Source organism: Tympanuchus pallidicinctus, unplaced genomic scaffold (assembly GCF_026119805.1).
Source record: "Tympanuchus pallidicinctus isolate F22 unplaced genomic scaffold, pur_lepc_1.0 scaffold2, whole genome shotgun sequence".
Classification (NCBI taxonomy): Eukaryota; Metazoa; Chordata; class Aves; order Galliformes; family Phasianidae; genus Tympanuchus; species Tympanuchus pallidicinctus.
Genome location: NW_026294721.1, coordinates 38,077,807 through 38,098,179, shown reverse-complemented (window position 1 = coordinate 38,098,179; position 20,373 = coordinate 38,077,807). Strand labels below are relative to the sequence as shown.

Here is a 20,373-nt window from a genome sequence, read left to right as displayed (position 1 = left end):
GACATGTGGGGTTTTCTTATGATCTGAGCTATTAGTAATGGAAAATTTACTTCTGAACAAAGCTTGGTGTGCCGCTGCAGTGAGCAATCCTGTTACTGGGAAACTACAAATATGTCAAAACCATTAATGAATATCTAAAAGCTTTTATGACAACGTATGAGTACAGATCAGACAACAGTATAAGAAAATGCTCATTAAGGCCTAGATCCAATTAAAATAGAGATTTAGAAAAGCTTGAGAAACTTTTCTGTTGCGAAGATGAACTTGACAGAGCAGATTCAGTTCTTCAAAATGCTTGAAATTTTTTGGCTAGAGGAATCATACTCTCAGGCAGGAAGCTAATGTCTTAAAACTACACATTTAAACGTAACAGGCTGTGTTGTCTATATACCTATTGCATCGGAAGTCAATTTCATCTATTTTGTATTAAAAATCTCATACCTTCACTTATTGGAACAGAGTTTTCTTATATGTTTTGAGGAGAGTAAGCAGGCATCCCGTCTTACCTTAGGCAGCTTATTTACTGCCTGAATTAACTGAAAAAGAGGTTGGAACCTTTTAGAGAGCAGCAAATGTTAGACATCCTGAGTCTATGGAAAAAGGCAAAGGAGAACTTCTAAATTCACTTCTAAAAACTTACATGTTGTGTGAACACAGACATAAGTATCTGAGCTTGAACTCAGAACTTTTACTTTTTTTTTTGTTTGAGCTAGAAAGTAGATTTGGGATGCAGATAGCTATAGGTCTGTCAGGATTACCTTGGTATCAGGGATGGTTATGGAGCAGATCATCCTGACTATGATGATTGTGCAGCACGTGTAACCAGCAGGTGATCAGGCCAAGCCAGCATTGTTTCATGAAAGGCAGGTCCTGCTTAGCTAGCCTGATTTCCTTCTATGATTGAGAGTCCCACCTGGTAAAGGGAAAAGCTGTTGATGTCTACCTAGACTTCAGCAAAGCTTGTTACACTGTCTTCCATAGTATTCTCTTGGAGAAGCTGGCAGCCCATGGCTTGGACAGATACATACTATTGGGTAAAGAACTGGCTGGAGGGCGGAGCACAGAGAATGGTAGTGAATGGAATTAAATCCAGCTCACACCATGGTATTCTGTGGGGGTCAGCACTGGAACTGGTCCTGTTTAATATAATATGTTTATTGACAATCTGGATGAGGAGACTGAGTGCATTTTCAGTAAGATTGCAGATGATGACAAAATGGGAGAATTGTTCATCGTTGATCTGCCTGGGAGTAGGAAGGTTCTTTTCCCGGATAATTTGTGATAGGATGAGAGGGAATGGCTTCAAGTGGTAGCAGGAGAAGTTCAGATTGGATATTAGGAAAAATTTCTTCTCCAAAAGAGTGGTCAGGCATTGGAACAGGCTACCCAAGGAGGTGGTGGAGTCACCATTCCTAGAGGTGTTCAAGAAACACGTGGATATTGCACTGAGGGATGTTGTTCAGTGAGAATATTGGAGTTGGGTTGGTAGCTGGACTGGATTATCTAAGTGGTCTCGCCCAACCTTAATGATTCTGTGATCCTATGATTTTAAGCTTTATTTCTTATTCAGGGTATGAAATTTCTGTTTATAGCTTCTGAGAGACTGCTGTATGACTGCATATCTTGCTAATTAGAAGAGGATAAAGAGAAATTGTTTTCATTTTAGAACTGGAGGACTGAGACACAATGGATCTACAACTTGCTTGAATTCATACAAAGTCTGTGGCAGAATGAAGAACTGTTATCTTAAATGTCAGCATGGCAGAGGGTTGCATCTCTGCTTTGAAAATAGTAATATGGATTATTCTGCCAGTATGGTAAGTGTGTTGTTTGACGGATGAGTAAGCTGAAAAATAGTTTTTAGAAAGCTTGTCTCATAGGAAATTTGTGGAATCTAATCCTATTTCTCCAGAGACTGTTTTGTATTTGGTTGCTTGGATGTCCTTTTACAGCTGAATTTATTAGACTGTGTATTGAGAGAGCTTAGTGGTGTTGAGAGCACTTGCAGAAGGCAGTAAGCCAGCTTGTACAGCTTAGCCTTGTGCAGTAGTGTGAAGCATGAAGGTGGTAAGAGTATGCTCATAAATCATGATGTGTGTACTATATATGTAATGGGTAGAAAATACTGTGAGTTTTATGTAGAACTGAAATTGTATTAGTCCTCTGTCTGTATGTGACCTGCATTCCAGATGAGAAACTTAAGTTATTATTAAAAGTATAATTCAACTGCATGTAGAACACTCCTTTTTTGTTATTAATTGGGCTGATGGTACTTTCTGTGTTCCAGCCATAATAATTTTATGAGCATAAACATTATGCAGTTATGCCAAAGCATGTGTCACGGAGAGAGAACGATTTCTTCTTTGCTTATTTTTTTAAAATCAGAAGTAGTCCTCTTTCTAAAACATGTGTAACTTGTGTAGAAGCTGTAGTTCTAATGCAAAGCTTAGTTATGTTCTGTGGTCTGTTGTATGGAGAAGGCCATCTTGGATAGACACACTGCTTCCTTTCAGCTATAGAAGTAAAATAAGGTATTGACTATAAGGCCTGTAACTTAAACTTTTAATGTATCTGAAAGAAAATGTGTGTGTCTTAAGAAATAAGGAAGGTTTTGGAAATTTATAGCTGTGGTGCATAGACTGATATCTTCTGTATTTTCACCCAAATTCCACTTGAATGTAAGCTAGAAGGAATTGACAGGAAAAGTTATGTACATTTCCAAGGACTCACAGAAGCTAGGTACAAAATTTCCTCAAGTCTAAGTATTTTTTTACCAACAGAGCAGTAAATCTGCAGCTCGCAAAGACTAATGTAAATATAGTCTTAGGAAGGAAGTATTTTGGTCCAAACAAACCGTTCCTTTTTTTTATACGCAATGCGGATAAAGAACAATTCTTGCTGTAGTTCTGTGTGTACAGGGAGGGATGAAATTAATACAGCAGAATATTATGGGAAAGGTAAGTGCAAGAGAAGACTGAAGGACTCAAATACCTAATAAAACCTCAGGAGGATGGGCCTTCATCTGGTGAAATTCTGTGTAAATCCTTATAAAATGTTTACCAGTTTTCCAGTAGAGTTATATGGATTTACACTACAGAGTGTCTGGACTAAGAATGATGAACAGAGATCGGAGGGAGAAGGCTCACCTTATGTGCTTGGAATGTTTTCCAGATGCTTAACAGGAGCTGATAAATGCTTATCTGCTTTAGGAGGCAAAACAATGACAACAAAGACTTCACCCCAAAAATAATCAGATTGATCTAATGACATAAAGGTTATTCTCCTTCAGCTAGTAAAAAGGCATGGGAAACATAGAACAATAGACCACAACATGAGACAATGGCAGTGAGATGAGCCACTCCTATAGGGCATGAACATATAGGTTAACCAAAATTGGTGTAAAGTTTGTAGCTGCAGGCCTTATCTAAATGCCTTCTTCCAGAAGAAAGAAAAATAAAATATAACGTGTGCTTTTGAATCCTAACTTACATTTTGGAGCATATTTAATAAGAAACTTGTGCAGAGACTAGTGTTAAATCTGGCCCAAAGAAACTGTCAGATTTAAGTGCTGTTAAATACTTTTTTGTTGTAGACCTGGATTTATTCATCAAAATGAGTCCTCACAGTCATAAGGAAATATGATGATACTATAGAATAATTTGGTTAAATTAGCATATGAGACAGGAATACAGTGAATGTTCCAAAGTCTGTATCCCAAGATACAGGGGGTAACCTGTTTGCTGTCTTTTAAAAGGTGGACGTGAAAGACTGTTTGCACCAGAAGATATAGTGTGCAAGATCTGTAGAAAATGATTACATAAAGATTGCACCTAATACAGTTTGTAACACAGTACTTCGTATACTAGCCTCCAGAATTGTGATGTGGTCTGTGTGTGCAGGAAACAGATGGGCATTTAAACATGCTTAGAGAATCATCTTAGAAAAGATGAGATTTCCCTGCACTGAATTAGATGGCTAAGTCTGTGTAAGTCAGACTAAGCTTTGAAGACCATGGGGTGTAATGAATTACCATTTTATCCTGAGACAGAATCTGTACTAACACAAGTGAATCATTTTCTGCAAGTGCTAAGCTGACTGTGTCCATATCATTTTGCTTTTTTCTTCTTTTTTTTTCTTAATGCTTTCTGTTATTATTTCTGAAGTGTAATGCATTAAATCCTTGCTGTTTTAGTGTATTTAATACCTTGAAAAGACAATGAAACAAGTTACTGAAGGTTATGCCACTTTTCTTTTCTTCAATGCGTTATTCCAGAACTTCTAGAAAATCAAAATGTGATTTTATTCATTCTCAACAATTTCCTTTTTTTTTTTTTTTTTTTTTTTTTTTTTTTGAGAAAGAATCATAGAATCATAGAATGGTTTGGGTTGGAAGGAATCTTTAAGATCATCTAGTTCCAACTCCCCTGCTGTAGATAGGGACATCTCCATCTAGACCAGGTTGCTCAAAGCCCCATCCAGCCTGGCCTTGAAGAATGAATAGAACCTTACAATTTCATACCTCATGTGGTACTCCTGAGTCGGAGTATCCTATAAGAGGAGATGAATTCGGACTTTTTTTCTGGTAGATTTACCACATACATCACTTCTAATAACACTACGTAACAAGCAAGATAACTTTTTAGTAAAAACAGATAAACACAAGGCAGATACCTCATTACATTTCTTATTGCTGCTCCATGAAACAACTTCCATTTACTCTCAGATGAATGAAAACAGTCATAGGTAATGAGAATTGCAACTGAAAGATTAGATAAAAGAAAATCAGGTAAGTCAATCTGAATATAAATAAAGGCAATAGTTTATAGACAATACCTGTACACATGCAACTTTTTCTATTAACTCTGGCAAAATTAGCTTCATTTTTTGCTAGCTGGGATATTTCAGTAGAACTCACGAATCCCCAGTAGTCCAAATCAAATAGCAAAAAGTGGAAAATTCCACTAGAGAGGACTTCAAAGAGATTCAAATGAAAGATTTTGGAAGATACATTTTTTCTAGTAATTGTACAAACAGAAATGATGAGCACAGTTGCCCTTGGTTGTAACTTGGTAGAAAGGATTCAGTCTCATCAGCAAATTAACACAGAATGGATCAGAATGCTTCACATCCTAGCTGGGTTAGGCTACATAAAATGCAGCACCATATGGGGTGCCACAAGTTCTCTCCCTATCCAGAACACACTTCTTACATGCTTCTCTGGGCTTTTCTTCTTCTGCCATAACCATCCTTCTCCCCTTTCAGAGGTGTCTTACTGATGCACCTAACTGTTCTAATAATTGCTATTTATTTATTTTTAAATATGGAAATTCTATGCTTTGACTGTGAGCTAGTACTGTTAAGAGAACTTGTGTGGTATAGACTATCTTACTAAAACACTGCTATTGGAAGCCTTGCTAAATATCTTTTTTTTCAAATGATGAGCTTTCAAAAGCATTTAGAAAAGAAAATTGTGTAAAGTTGTGTCAGACATGGAGAAGATTTTGTGACTTAAAAGTTGAATAAAATAACCTAAACTGCCTGATTCCCTAATTTGTTGCAAGTGATTTCTTATTTTCTTTTGCATGGCTGCTTTAGTTTCCCTCACAATTTTTTTTTTTAAATACATCTTAATCCTTTATCACTTGGACCACATGGATAGTTCCTGAGTTTTGCAATACATTTATCAGACTTAATTCCAGAAATGCATGTTTGATAACAAAAAGTAAAATTTCTCAGACCTTGTTTACATACTATCCTTGAGTGAAATATTAAAATTTTGGGTATGTTCAAGTACCTGTTAGGAGATGTTCAAATGCAGCCTTTGTGGACTGTTTTGTAGTGGGATATTTACTATTTAGAGGAATTTTGCTTAAGGCATATTCCATCCTTTCCAGGTTTTTTGATGACCTTATATAGCTATTTGATGTAAAAGGGATTAAGAGAAAGTACTGATGTGGTTAACTCCATTTGTCACATAGCAGCTGTAGACAGTTTTGCTCATCACCTTTCTTTACCTTGTGGACTTTATGCTGCAAAAAGAAATAAAAAAGATCTGGCAAGAAGTATTCTCTTGAAGATTTAAAAGGCCACAGTAATAGAGGTTTTTGTTCTTGCTCCTTGGTCTGAATGACCTCAAAAGTGGGAAAAATGCATCAAGACTAACATCTGTACTGTCTTAGAAGAAAATTCTGACACACAGATCTATAGGCATAATACATTCTTAGCAAAGCTTCTATAAGTAAAAAGCTGGGTAATTGCATAATTCCTAGAGGAATCTGAATAGAGAATGTGAGAGATGTAACTTACAAACCCACTACATTCCTGAAGGGACGAATTATCATAAAAACCACAAAGATGCAAGCTTTCCTATACAAATTCGGCCTATCTGTACTATTGAAAAAGAGCAGAAGTGAGAAAAAAGGCACTGAAGTTTTGAATTAGGCCACTCTAAAACATGTATATGTTATCTGTGTCTGTGAATAGTGCAAATTTATCATGATTATCTACTGTTTGTCTGATGCAACTTATCTATTGCTTATTTGAATTAGTTTTTCAGCCAACCCAACTTTCCCCCGCCTTTCTTCTTAGCTTCTTACCTGCACAATGTTGTCCTGTTGTATTTGTTGTTGTTTGTTTGTTTGTTTTATATTGATGCCTTATTTGTCATTGTTACTGGGACAACAAGCGCTTTTCTACCTTGTTTTAAACCGCTAATCTCCTTGTTTTCTAGAGAAGAGGTACAGCATTTTGGGAACCTCAAACTCTGGACAAAAGCTTTATTTTAGTAAGGATCACTGAATACCTGGAGTATGATTCATAATGGTCTTGTCTTTTCATTGCATATATATAATCACTGAATGCTTACTTGTCACTTGGGACAGGTAAGGCTGCCGCTTGCTTCTGGGAAGCAAAACACACACCAGGAAGTTATTCTGGCTAACATGCAATGCTTAAATCACCAGAGAGAGGTACTTTGGATGAATGGAAAATAACATTATAGCAATGAAAAACTGTGTGTATCAGTCAAAGCTCTAAGTCCAAAGCTCTAAGTTTTCCAGCTTGAAGGATAAGCAAGTGAGGACTGTCCTTAAGCAAAGAGCAGGCAGCTGCTGCCTCAGGCAGCTCAGTTACTGAAGACAGAGAATGACTGAGTCAGCTCTTTCTTGTAGAGACTGCTTCTTCCACATCATCTCTGGAGGAGGCAGCCCTGACCCGGGCATGTGAGTCCTGTCCTGTCTAATAGTTGACTGTGCTTTGAATTACCGCACAATTCTTTGGTCTTACTCTTCAGAGAATTGCCTTTTCCTGTAAGAAATCCGAAATATAAGGAAAACTGTCAGTAGGATAAGAATGGAAAGTAATTGTTGCCAGTAGGATTTTCCAGCTTTCTTCTATGATCTCTTGATTTTATTGATCCTTCTATGTTATATAAGTCACTGTGTTTTTGCCAATGAATGAGCTGATAAGGAACAATAACTGCTTTACATGTGAGTTACAGGATAGGAGTACAGCTACAAAAAGACACAGAATCAGAGAAACACCAAGGTTGGAAAAGACCTATAAGGTCATCCAGTCCAACCATCCACCTACCATCAATAGTTCTCACTAAACCATATCAATATCCCTCAACACAAAAAAGTCCCTGTGATTCTCTGGATTCTGATCCTAGCTAGGAATGCTATTATCTTTTACTGATGTTATTGTCATTAATTTGAGATAGGTGTTTTACTGGGCTGCAGAAGATCAAACTGGATCTGGATCAACACTGGATGCACAGTTACAGTTCCGTTATCCTGACAAATATGGCTGAAATTCACATGGTCACTACATGGGAAGAGAAGGTCTTGGTAGTTGGAGCTCGAAAGTGAATTTACTGTGTTGTGAAACCACAGCGTAAGCACTTTCTTTTGAGTTGAAAAGGACAATGAGAGAACACAGTATCTCTGAAGAAATTGGAATAAAACAGTAAGTTTTGTAGCCCCCAGAAAACCTCTGTTTCCCTTGAGTACTCTCATTTTTTACAACTGCATCCTGAAGCATCCTAGTGTGAGCAGAATGTTTTATGTTTCACGTTGTATAGTATGGATGGAAAATGCATTGTTTTTGTCTTTTGGGTTTTAATTTCTCATGCATTCCTTTTGGGTGGCATAAGCAGCTCAGAACTGGTCATTCTGCTTTTTTTCTTTTTTTTTTGTGCTTTTCCAGAAATCACTACAAAATGTTACTGATACACAAGAAAGGCCAAATTTCTGGGGAAAACAAATCACATCATTTTCTGCTCTTAGTATCTCTCATCACTTCCCTTCAACCTTTCTTTGCTAAGCCTCTAAAATGGCTGCAGTGATATACTCCTATATGACAACAATGGAATGGAGACTAGCAGCACTGCAGGCCTCCCTGCTGATCTCTGAACTAGGTGAAGTTATGACAGAGAATTGCCCTGTCAGAACTTTTTCTACTTTTTTTGCATTCATTTTCCTGGGTGGGCTCTGGATTTTCTTTCATTTTGCCCACTGTAGACAATCTTTTTGTCTAGATGTTTTCAACTCTTTACGAGAGTAGAGAAGTGTTTTCAGTGCATTTTTTTTCTAATGATTTTCTGACACCATCCATTTGGAGGGGGGGGGGGGGGGGGAGAAGTGTAGAACATTTCTTTTCTCATTATTCAATATTATATTTTATATCAAATACCAAAGGATTTATTAAATTGAATCCTTTCATTACCATTTTATAATGAGAAAAGTTTATTAGAGAACATTGGGTCATAAAGCATTTTCCTATAAACCTCTCAAATGTTCTATTTAGACTTCAGTCTGCTTTTTCAACTCCTTCAGACAATCTCACCTTGGTTGCTTGCTGCCAGCCTGTCTAGTAATCTCTTCAGACTGCTGGTAAATGTCTGTTTGGCCTGCAGACCACCTCATGCCCTACCTTTTGGCTTACTCTTACTATTCCTTCTAGGAAAACGGCTTTGAACTTTTCCCATTCAGAAGGGCTCAATCCATTTTGGAGCTCTGCTGTGACCTTCTCTTTAGCATAAAGAAAAGAATTTCAAAATGTAAAGGCAGACATACTCATGCCTCCTCTGGCACAGTTACGTGTGTTTAAGTCAGTGATGTCTTCCAAACAAAATGCCTTCCATCTGCCTTGTCAAGCAGCCTTTTTGCTGCTCTATTCTGATACTGGTAGCCCAGGTGACGGCTGTGAGCAGAGGAAATGATTTACAGTCAGTAAGGTGTGAGTATAGCATTACTATGTTCAGACCTGTTGTTGCCTGGTGCCAGAATGTGAGGTTGGGTGGTCAGTGTAGCTTTTGTGGATCATCTGTAGCTCAACAGTCTCATTGCACAAATTAATGTGCCAGTAAATAAATGCTGGTTTCTGTTTATAGACTGAACATAATCTGCAATGAAGCACTGACGAATTCTGCTGCTTCTGTTGTTTCTTTGATGCCATCTTCTACACATAAATTCAATTGAATTCCAAATTTTGTCTTGAAAAATTAGTGAAAGTCTGATTGTGAAGCCAATATATACTCAATTATTAATTATTGATTTTGATTCTCTTTTGCTGAATTGCTCGGGATTTTTTATTTACTCTTCAAGGGAAAAGGCCTGGAGTAAAGTGTTATTTATGTATAATGGATCTGCACTATTTTTATATACACATAAGTCTGTCACTTAATTGTAGTCCCCCCCATATCTGAAAAACTTGCTAATTCCATATTTTTGTCCTTATTGCTGATAGAACTTTATCCATCTGAAAAATATTGAAGTATATAGGACCCTTATCTTCATGAATATAAAAGAATTACATTGTTTCATGCCTTAAAAGCCCCATTCTCAACTCTAACATCTTATTAATCCACTGAAATTGGCAAAATGACTGCATGGGGAGAGATTCAAAAGTTGCATCAGTTGGATCTGAATCAGTTCCTGACTGAAAGTTAGATGTTTCTGCTGGAGGCAGCATACACTGCCCTTGAGATGCTACCTTCCCATGTTTGGGGCTGTCTACCATTTGAAACTCTCTGAAGAAAAACTGCATCTAGATATTAATTTACAACATAGAATTACTGCAGAAATAGCTTGTTGAATAAATCATAGATGTTTTTTAGTTAAGAAAACTGTTACTTTAGTCTGGAAAACATGGTTTGGTCTTAAAAGTTTTAAGAAAAGGAGAAGAAGTGATCTAGTAAGTTTGAAGTAAGTTATTTTAAAGACTAGTTATTATACTTTTTATTGATCATCAAAAGTAGACAACATGTAAATGGTGAGTGAATAATAATTGCAATAAATCCAAGAGTATAAAATTAATTGTATTTCATAATGTTTAGAAGCCTTTCTAATGGTGCATCACATATGTAAATCTTTGTTAGTAAGGAGTAACAAGATGAAATCAAGGTCTTTTTCTGAACAATTTAGAAAACCAAGAAAACAAAAAAGTCCTCAACAGATTATTGGAATAAAGTGTTCAGAATTAATCTTTTTTCCCTATTTTGAATTTATTATGAAAAAAAACCAAAAGACTATGATACTAATGATACTATCTACTCTTTGAAATGAATACAGGCAATAATCTAAATAGGTTTGTGATATGGAAATAGTTTGTAAATGGTCTGAAGCAAATGTTATTTTGACTTCTGCAAGTACAAAATTTAGTCCTTTTTTTTCTTCCTTCCCCCCAGCCATTTTTTTTTTTTTTTTTTTTTTAATGTAATGGTATAATTCCAGTTTCCTAACTGGAAAAAGAAGCTCTTTAAAAACAAACAAAACAACAAAAAAAGCCAAACAAACAAACAACCCTGCCCCCCTGCACCCCCCCAAACAGTGGAGAATAAATTATCCTAGGATGAGCGTATGTAACACCCCAAGGACAAAGAGAAAGTAGGCTAGCCGGCCTTGGGAAATCTACAGAACTTATAAAACCTTTTCCTGTCCTCTCCAAAAGGAGTAGCATTTGTTTTTGGCTATGTACCTGGACACCAGATTTAAAAATAACTGAGTTCCTTCCTGCCTGAGGAAGAGAGAAAGACATAAGCCAGATTTATTGGCTGACCTACAAGCTTCACATTTAATTTTTTTCTGGTCACATTTCTTGAAGACATTGCTTTACAGACAGGGTGGTCAAACGAGCAGTTCAACTGCTGATCCACATTAATCTGGATATTTACAGGCTTATATGCAAATGTATTTGTTTGAGTGCTGCCCTTAGCCAAATACATACTTCCTCCCAAACGTTTATGTTCAGAAAAATACTTTGCACAAATATTCCCAGAAAAGTAAACCTAAATTAAGCTTGCTTAATGATACAGGAGGGATTTTCCAAAGTGCTTAGCATTGCTTGGATTACGCTCTCCCTTTTTTGTGAGTTTTTTGTCACTGTCTGCAGTAAAAGAATAGTCAGATATAGTTTAATTCTTTAGAAATTGTATTAGTTTTTGCTTTCACTTGTTTTCTTCATAATTGATGGGTATTCGTTTACACAGTAGCACCTAAGAGGCAGAGATTCTTCTGAAGCAGTATACATAAACCATCATATGGTTTCCTTGTGTTTTATCATAAACTTATTCTCTGAGACAGGCTCTGTGGACTACATAATCAGAGAGATGGTGCATGAGAAGATGGTCCACTCCAGGAAAAGTGTACTGAAGCACTGTCAGAGACAGAGGCACAACTGGTTTGTTCTCTGGGGGGAGTTGATGGAGTGTGGGGATTGGTCTTGTTGTATCAATGAAATTTAGTAAGTATATACTTTTGAGTCAAGCTGTCTAAGATGATATTGTTTTGCTACTGTTTCTCCCTCAAAAATAGCATTTTATCATAACAGTATTTGATTTTCCCCCCAAAATAATCCAAATGAACTTAACTCTGTGATCTATGATAATTTATGTAGCTCTGATACAGATTAATATAAGTTCTGCAACATGATTTACCCATTAATGATGATGGTGTCCAATTGTATGACTAACACGGATTTCTAAAATTTATGTAATGGTTGATCATGTATGTCTACACAGTTGCAGATATGCACACTCTGTATAAATATATATAAATATGCATAGGGTTTTGTGTATCATACCTGTCATTTAAATATACAAAGACATAAGATCTTTACAGAACTTTCCCATTTTGGGAGATGTTTCCAAAGGCTCTCATACCCACTGGGCTGCATTGGCTTCCAGCACACAGTCAGCATGACTTTTAATCTTCAGAGAAAATCTGTTAAAAAAACAGAGGTATTTGGCACATGCTGGCATACCTATCTTAACTCATTCTATTTAGCGTGATAAAATAACAGTGAAACCAACAGGTTTTTATATGCATATCAAAACCAACACAGAAACACTCCGGAGGCTGTGGCTGTGTACTGTGACCACAGACAGAAGGTATAGCCTATGACACTATTCACTACTGTTTTTACCTGGATTGGTTAAAACTAGGATATTTTACTATCACATGTGATTCAATTACCATTTTTTCCTTGATGATACCTTAATTCACTGCAGGACTTTTGAAAGTCCTCTATGCCACTGAAGTGCAAGCAAATAACGGAAGATGCCAACTTCTAACAACTTCTGTTAGAAGATGAGGCTTTTGACAGCTGTAGAAAAAATACTGACACTAAAGGAGCTGTTAATTGCACAGTGATTCAGAAATTATTAAGTAATTAATTATTTTTCTGTGTAAGCCATTGAAGTTTCTGTCATCTTTTGACCTAGTAGTTCCAAGGTCATGTTAGTGTCTGAATGAGTCTTTATGGAGCTCTTTATGGAGTCTTTTTGTTTGTTCAGAAGCTGCATTTGTTTATTTTCATTTGATTGTTGCAGAAAAGCAGGATAGTCAAATTGCTACTAGGCAGTTCAAAGAGGATTTTTCAGCAAGTCTGAAGTGTCAAGTGTCGTTAACTGTCTGCAGTAGTGATGGAATTTCATAGAATCAGAGAATGGTTTGGGTTGGAAAGGACATCAAGCATCATCTAGTTCCAAACCCCTTGCTGTGGGCAGGGCTGCTGCCCACAAAATCAAATGCTAGGCTGTGCAGGGCCCCGTTCATCCTGGTCTTAAGCATTTCCAGGGACTGGGTATACACAGCTTCTCAGGGCAACATGTTCCAGTGCCTGACCATCTTCTGAGTGAAAAAAGTTTCCCCTAACAACTAATCTTTACTCTTTTCCTTTCAAACTGTTCCCCCTTGTCCTGTCGCTACCAGACATTGTCTTCCTCCTGATTTTAAGCTCCTCTTAAGTACTGGAAGGCCATAGTGAGGTCTCCTCTGAGCCTTTTCTTCTCCAGGCTGAATAAGCCCAACTGCCTCATCTCATATTTCTAGCGGAGGTGCACCAGCCACAGGAGAGTTGCTCCAAAATTTGATTTAGTAAACTGAATACTTGGGATTTTCTGTAGTGGTGAAGTAACTGGTGTTTAGTGTCTTAAGCCAGTAGATTCCCAAGTGAGATTTTGTCTGAATACAATTTGAAGAATTTCTTTAATGCAGAGTAAAGTTTATCATCTGAGAAAGTTAAGAAATGACTCCATGTTCTGCTTACTCTGGTATTTTGGATCTTTCAAAAAAGGAAAAATCTACTCTCTAATTATGTGGATATGGAAGCTTTAAAGCAGCTGACTTAAAACAGCAATAATGGGATGGGAAGGCACAGAAATCTTCTGAAAAACCTGTGTTAGCTTTTATAAATGGATTTGCCTCAGGACATTTGTTTTCAAGTATAAGAGAAAGTTTACATGATTGGAGAACACATCTGTTTTCCTTTTGATCCTTACCTTTGTCTCATGAGCACCTCAGGCATCACAAAAAGGCTAGGAAATTTGCATCCAGAGTCAAATATGGATATATTTTTTTTTTAATTTAAATGCATGAATAAATTTGCTTTCAGTTGAGAATTTATTTTTAACAAATAAGATGTTTTACAGGTAAGCAAAATCTATCATTCAAAGTGCTGTCAGCAACAGTTCAGTCCTTATTTGAAAAGCCGAATACAGCAACAATAAATTGACTGTGAGGTGAAGTTTATCTGTTAATAGTATGAGGGGTTTTCAAATAATAGTTAAATTGCTAGGTTATCTTAATGTCACCGTGTTTCTGATGTGTGTATTACCAGTACCAAAAGGAGTCTGTAAGAAGAAGTCTTAAGACACAGGATGATTAAATCAAGGATATAAAGACACGAATCTCTGAGGACCGAGGACAAGAACCCATGTAGGACTGATTTACTTTCCTGTTTTTTAAGAGCTCACACTAAAACATGCTGCTTGGCAAATAGAGCTGAAGAAATAGCTTTTACATTGCTGTTACATTGTCTGCAACAGGATTCACTTATTGTGGTAACTGTATGTGAGGGATCTGCAAAAAAATCTCCAGATTTGTAGGAAAAAAATAAAATGAGTGCAATCTGCTTCACATAACTGTCTGTAGTGAACAATAAAATGGCTGTAACTGGGATCATTTCTTTCCATATGGAAAAAATATAAGATTTCTATATCTTTGTAATATATTTGCTTAAAATTTATTGCACGTATATTTTAAATATATAGCCCCTGTATAAAATACCTTATGTTTACAATGGGTCAGCTTTGCCAATTTTCATATTTCAAATATGTGGTATAACAAAACACATTCAAATATCATTAAAAATTGATACTTTTGGAGCATTTTAAACATAGTTATGTTGTCCTGAGTATTTTTAAAGAGGCATGCACGCAGAAGATTTTTAAGAGAGACAGCTGATGAACAGAAAATGGAGACTTTTTCCCATCCTTCTGCGGAATAAGTGATTAGTCCAGATTAACAGTGTTTAACAGTTGGAAGAGTATTTTTCATGCTATTTCTCTGCGCTTCGTGTAGTAGCAGTATAATATTTTTTATCAGTAAGACTCAGGAGAAAGTCCTGACTTCTCTGTGCTCTGATGATGTTCTGTACACTTGGCTAAACTCAGATAAACCATCTTTACAGCTGTTTTGAGTTGCCAAAAGAGTGCAAGGCAGCTGGAATTTATTGGTGAATCTGGTTTTCTAGCTTTTCAGTGCGTTCAGAAAGCAGAGCATTTGGTGGTGGCTTGTTTGTTTGTTTATTTGTTTGTTTTTAAACACAGAGCAGATTGCTCTGTGAATTCTGCGGGAATGGCTGTTTTACATTCTGAAATAAGAAGCCTGCTACTACCCTGTATTTGGATGAAAGTAGCAATTAAAAAAAAAAAAAAATCATGAACAAGATTAACCTTCCGTGCTTAGGTTACTTATGTACCTTGATTTTCTTTTTCTTGTGGTTCAAGATTACTCTGAGTCACACCAGGACCTGAGATGAGACTCCTGCTGTCCAGCCTTTCAGACATTATAGAGAGGGGTAATGGAAAGAAATCTAAGGGTTTAAACAGAGTTTATATCTTTGACACAGAGTACATTTCTTTGAAGCTTAAAATGATACTGTACTACAATTTATTTATTTTTTTTTTCCCAAATATGCTCTTTTTGGAGGGAAAATCAGTATTTTTAAATTTTTTTTATTTATTTTCGCCAGTTATAATTAAGTAGGTGTTTAGGACCAAATCTTCTTTGGCATACCAGAACCTGTATCTTGTGATTCTAAGCATTTAGCACTGGAATCCCATTTTTGAAAAGTTCAGCTGCTGCCAGCATTTTAGGATACCTCTGATTGATGTGTCAATATTTCTTGAGTGCCAAAAGCAGTGCTGAGATACACCTTCTGTTTGGGTGTATTGAACCCCAGTGTTCTGCCCTTGGTGTGTTCTCCTGCCTGATTGAATCACTGGAGTGCAAATCCCCGTGAGCTGGCCAAGCACACCTAATAAATAGTTTCGGCTCCTTGAACAGAGGAGTCACTGCTGAGGCAGCTGCCATCTTATTATCCAATTTCTCAATGTTTTGTCTCATCTCCAGAATGACAGTTCAGGTTATTTTTTTTTGCCTGGAGGAAATCAAACACTTCTGTGAGGATGCCTAACAACTGGGATGTGGGAGAGGGAATTACGCTTTCTGCTTATTCCACAGATGCCATTAACATGTGTTGTGCTCCAAGGTGTACAGACAGCAAGCATAATATTGCTCAGTCCAAGATATTGAAACAAGGCATGCAGCTCAGATTTCCCTTATGCTGGGAAGATATGTGGAGCTTTCACACTTTTTACTCCAATTTCTATTTAATTATTTCATGTGAAATATTTAATAGAAAAAACTGAGCATATTTCTTTACAAGCTGTAGAATGTTTTGAAAGTGGCAAACATCTTGTGGTTATTAAGGCCATTAAAGCAGAAAAGTGAAGCAACTCATTTAAGGTCATGCAAAATGCGTCTGATAGGTAGAAATGGAATAGGCATATTTTTTGCTTAATCCTCTCTTAACTGTGAACTCATTTTCTTGCTCAGAGTTAGTACCATTGGTATTTACAACTGTGATTTTGCTCAGCTGCATTTATTTTGCAGAATGTAGAGGTAGATGGGGTGCACTATCTTACGGATTACTACAGTGTGTGTATAGCCACTGTGGTGGTTTCTGTATCCTTATCTGTCTGCTTTGCTTGTTTGTTCACAGTAATCAATTCTTGTGCTTCAGTACCCCCTCATTCATCCCAAAAACTCATTGCCTACTCCACTTTTCATAGTTAATGGCCTACAAAAAGCAGTTTTTCATTTTGGGAAGCTCAGCTCCTTTAAGTACCTTCTGGACAGTTTGACCTTGTTTTCAGTTATTTTTCTAGGCATAACTACCCAGATGCTGCTTGGAAAACACTGGGACTAAGTCATAGACTATTTCCAAGGAAAGGAGAACTTGTACTGAAGATATGCAGAGAGCTGTTTAGAGCTGCCTCAAACTGGTTATTTTTCCCTTAGGATATGGAATAGTGTCTGTGGCTTCACAGCTGTTGAGCTCTGGTGAGTTTCATGTTAAAGAGCTCTGGTGGCAAGGGACAAACATGGCTTTGTTCTTCATTTTCTACAAATTGAATTATTTGCAAGGGATGTGAATATACACTGGCATTTTTGTTGATTTTTAAATTTCCTTTCCATTAAATGGTTAGACAGTTAAAAAGTTAGCCACAGAAATCATAATCTGCTGTAACTAAATACATAAAATCCAATAAAACTATTGGGAAAAACCCTGAAGGCACTGACAGAGGAGTATAGAAAATGTGTGTCATTAAAAACAAACAAAAGAACCAACACCAAAATATTCTGTAATTCATAATTATGTTAGTCAAATAACTAACTAATTATTAGTCAACTAATAATTAGTCAACTAACTAAATATTAGTCAAATAACTAACATAATTATGTTAGTCAAATAGAATAATGTTTTCATAGAAAGAAAGGATATTTGCCTCTTGTATATTTGTAGTAAGCAAATATTAGAAAGATTTGCCTCCAGATAATTCCATCACTTCTGTAAGCTGTGTCAAGAAGGTTCCCTTCTCTGTAACTTACTTCCAAGGGCAAGGAGCAAGTGTAGAGATGGCAACTTCTCAGTTAATAAATTTTTGGAGGAAGAAGCATTAGAGGGAATGTTTGTTCTATATAATCCCGTGCTTGTTCTTATGTAAAAGTGCATGATTTTTTTTTGAAATTGTATTATTCCTTGAGCTTATACAGAACAATAGAAGACCTAAAAATATGCAATGCCACTAGATGAAATAGTTTTAAATGGTTTCTAGAAGTATTTTTTCATTCAGAATCTTAGGTATTTCAGTTCCTGTTTTAAATAAATAGCATTCTATTGCAGTACGAACAATCTATTTTAACAGAATAAAAAACAATCCAATTAGACTAAATCCTCTTTGAGCAAACCAGATGCTAATCTTTTTCTAGAAATTCCAATGAAGTAGTTAATTTTTTCTAATATCTTTTCATTACTATGAATGAACTTGAAAATTTAGAATTACAAGGAAAGCAACGTTACAGCTATTTCTATCTGTCAAAATCCAGGACTGTTATAAATTTCAGGAGAGAGCTTTTCTCGCAAGAGTTATTACACCAATTCTAGATCAGCTGCTTGCTGAAATGAACATCTAAAGTTTTAGAAGTTCATAAAATGCTAAGTGTGTATCTTTTAGCCTGTTCCTAGTTGTTCTGGTGGACAGCTTAATCCATCCTCTCATCAGCATTATTTTTTTGCTTCTCAAAGGAATGTTCTGCAGTATGTTTCCTTTGACATGTGACAGAGCTACAGTTTAGTGTAATCTGTTGCAAGATGATAGCGTGAATGATAAAAAAGAAATGTTTTGCAGTAAGATTTTATTTATTTTAGGAGAAGTTAATATGGGCCAGGGACCCAAACTTGTAACATTCCTGAAATTTGGCTAAACTAGTGAGCACAGGACTCTTTTATGCAGCATGAGTTTTGTGAAAGCAAAAGCAGAAGCTTGGATGGAATGCTGAAATGAGTATTAGAGCTCATGTGGATGAAGAGCTGCTATAAGACCCATCTCAATTTTACTTTTATTTTGCTAAACTATATATAGATTAGGCACAGTCATGTCCATTAGTAATTTCTGTCTTCTCCTCATGTAAGCATAAAACTAGTTTAACAGAGTTTCCTGGGAAGAGCATGGTGCATCCAAAGCACACAAGCCCTCATCCAGCTTCCTGTCTGTAGGTAATGCTGCAGTCATTTTGGATTAGCGATAAACGGTCATGAAATTGGAAACAGGTTCTCCGAACTTTACACAAGAATCTGCAAAAACATGAGTACTTGTACCCAGAATGTGTGATTCCAATTCAAACATCATAAAATAATATACAGTGCATGCTTAACTGCATTCAGGGCCATAAGAACATATTAAATGACATTGCCAGATGCCAAAGACAAATACAATTTCAGCATTCAAGTGCATAGGAACCTGAAAGAGTCTATGGCTTAACTTGAACTACTGTCAAGACTTTATTTCAGTAAAACTATTTTGTTAACCCATCACTTTTTGCCCTTTATTTCTGTTATCATTCCACTTGTTCTTGGCACATATGTTTCAGTGTTACAGTGTATGTCTGAAACTGTTCCGATATGGTCTGAGTGCTGTTTGAGTGACCTCCTGTCAGCATTCCTTGAAGCTCTTAAACATGCACAAGTCCCCTCTCGCAAGAGTGGTAGAGATAGTGGGAATGTCTTCATAAGTTTTGACATAATATGTATTGGTTTTTTTTTTTTTTTTTTTTTTTTTTGCGGACTATGTAAGTGAATTACCACCCACAAGTTTTCAGCTGAGTAGGTTTCGTTTCTGGCTTCAGGTTGTGCAAGTTGGGAGATGTGAGAGAGGAGAAGGCGGATGCAATCATCTTTGGTCTTTCATAGAGCTGCTGTCATTTCTACAGGGCACTGCTGGGATTGTAAAAACAGCAATTAGAAATGTTGATCTGAACAGCAGCCCTGTGCAGTTTGAGAGAAAAATACAGGTACAGTGAGTGATTCATACTATTCATTATGCTAAGGATTTGGAGCATGAAACTGCTCAAATACTGAATCCAAACTAAAGAAATTTATCATAATAAAATGATGCAAGTTGGGAGGGAATAATCTGAGAAATCACTTACTCTGGGTATCTCATCAAAAAATTGGGGAGGGGGTGGGGAAGGAGGTGTCATTTGCCAGCACATAAATCTAAACCTGGAACTCAGCTGAAGCAGTCCAAGATGAAAAATCAACATCTTTTTGCTCATGCTTCCTGAAATGTTCAGGCTGCAAAAGATGAATGCTAGCAAACCAAGTAGTTTCATCCACAAAATAAAATAAAATGAAAGAAGGATATGAGGAAGACCTGTAAAAAAGACAGAGCTGGCCAGACTGCTGCTTTTCAAAATACTTTCTTTCATGTTTGAAATGTATTAGGAATTTTCATAGGCTTTGAAAGTGGTCCTGACTTATAAGTTCAGAACCCAATGATAGCATTTGTACCAGAAGCAACTGAACAAGTATCCTAATGATATAAATCAGTGACTTTCAGCTGAAAAGAAAAGATCCCATGTACTTAACCATGGTAAATCTGAGTTTAATTCGTGACTTAATTTTTTTCTTTTTCCATCTCTCTCACTGATATCATTGCATCTGTTTGGTAATTGCAAACTTGTAATCGCTATTTTTCCATATCCTGCAATTTGTCACACCAGTAGGATTTTTGAAGTTTTCCCATCTACTGCTAGTTTCATGGTACTGAGGTGGTGATAAATGCTTCTCCTACAAGACTAGGACAAATATTTCAGCTTTATCAGCACCCAGAGGTGGAACTGAAAGGCCTCATGGATAGAGTCCTTGCTACAGGTCTGCATCTCTGATGTATCTGAGATTTGAATTCTGTATCTCCACTTCTCTGGCAAGCACTCCTGCAAGCTAGCAAGAGAGTGAATCTTCAGC

General features: G+C 36.6%; 1 protein-coding gene across 1 annotated transcript in view; it reads right to left on the bottom strand.

Moving 5' to 3' along the window:
* The window catches only part of LOC128080619 (sulfotransferase 1 family member D1-like), a 948,073-nt gene that overhangs the window by 303,546 nt on the left and 624,154 nt on the right, over positions 1-20,373 (bottom strand). The gene's annotated exons all lie outside the window — the stretch shown is intronic.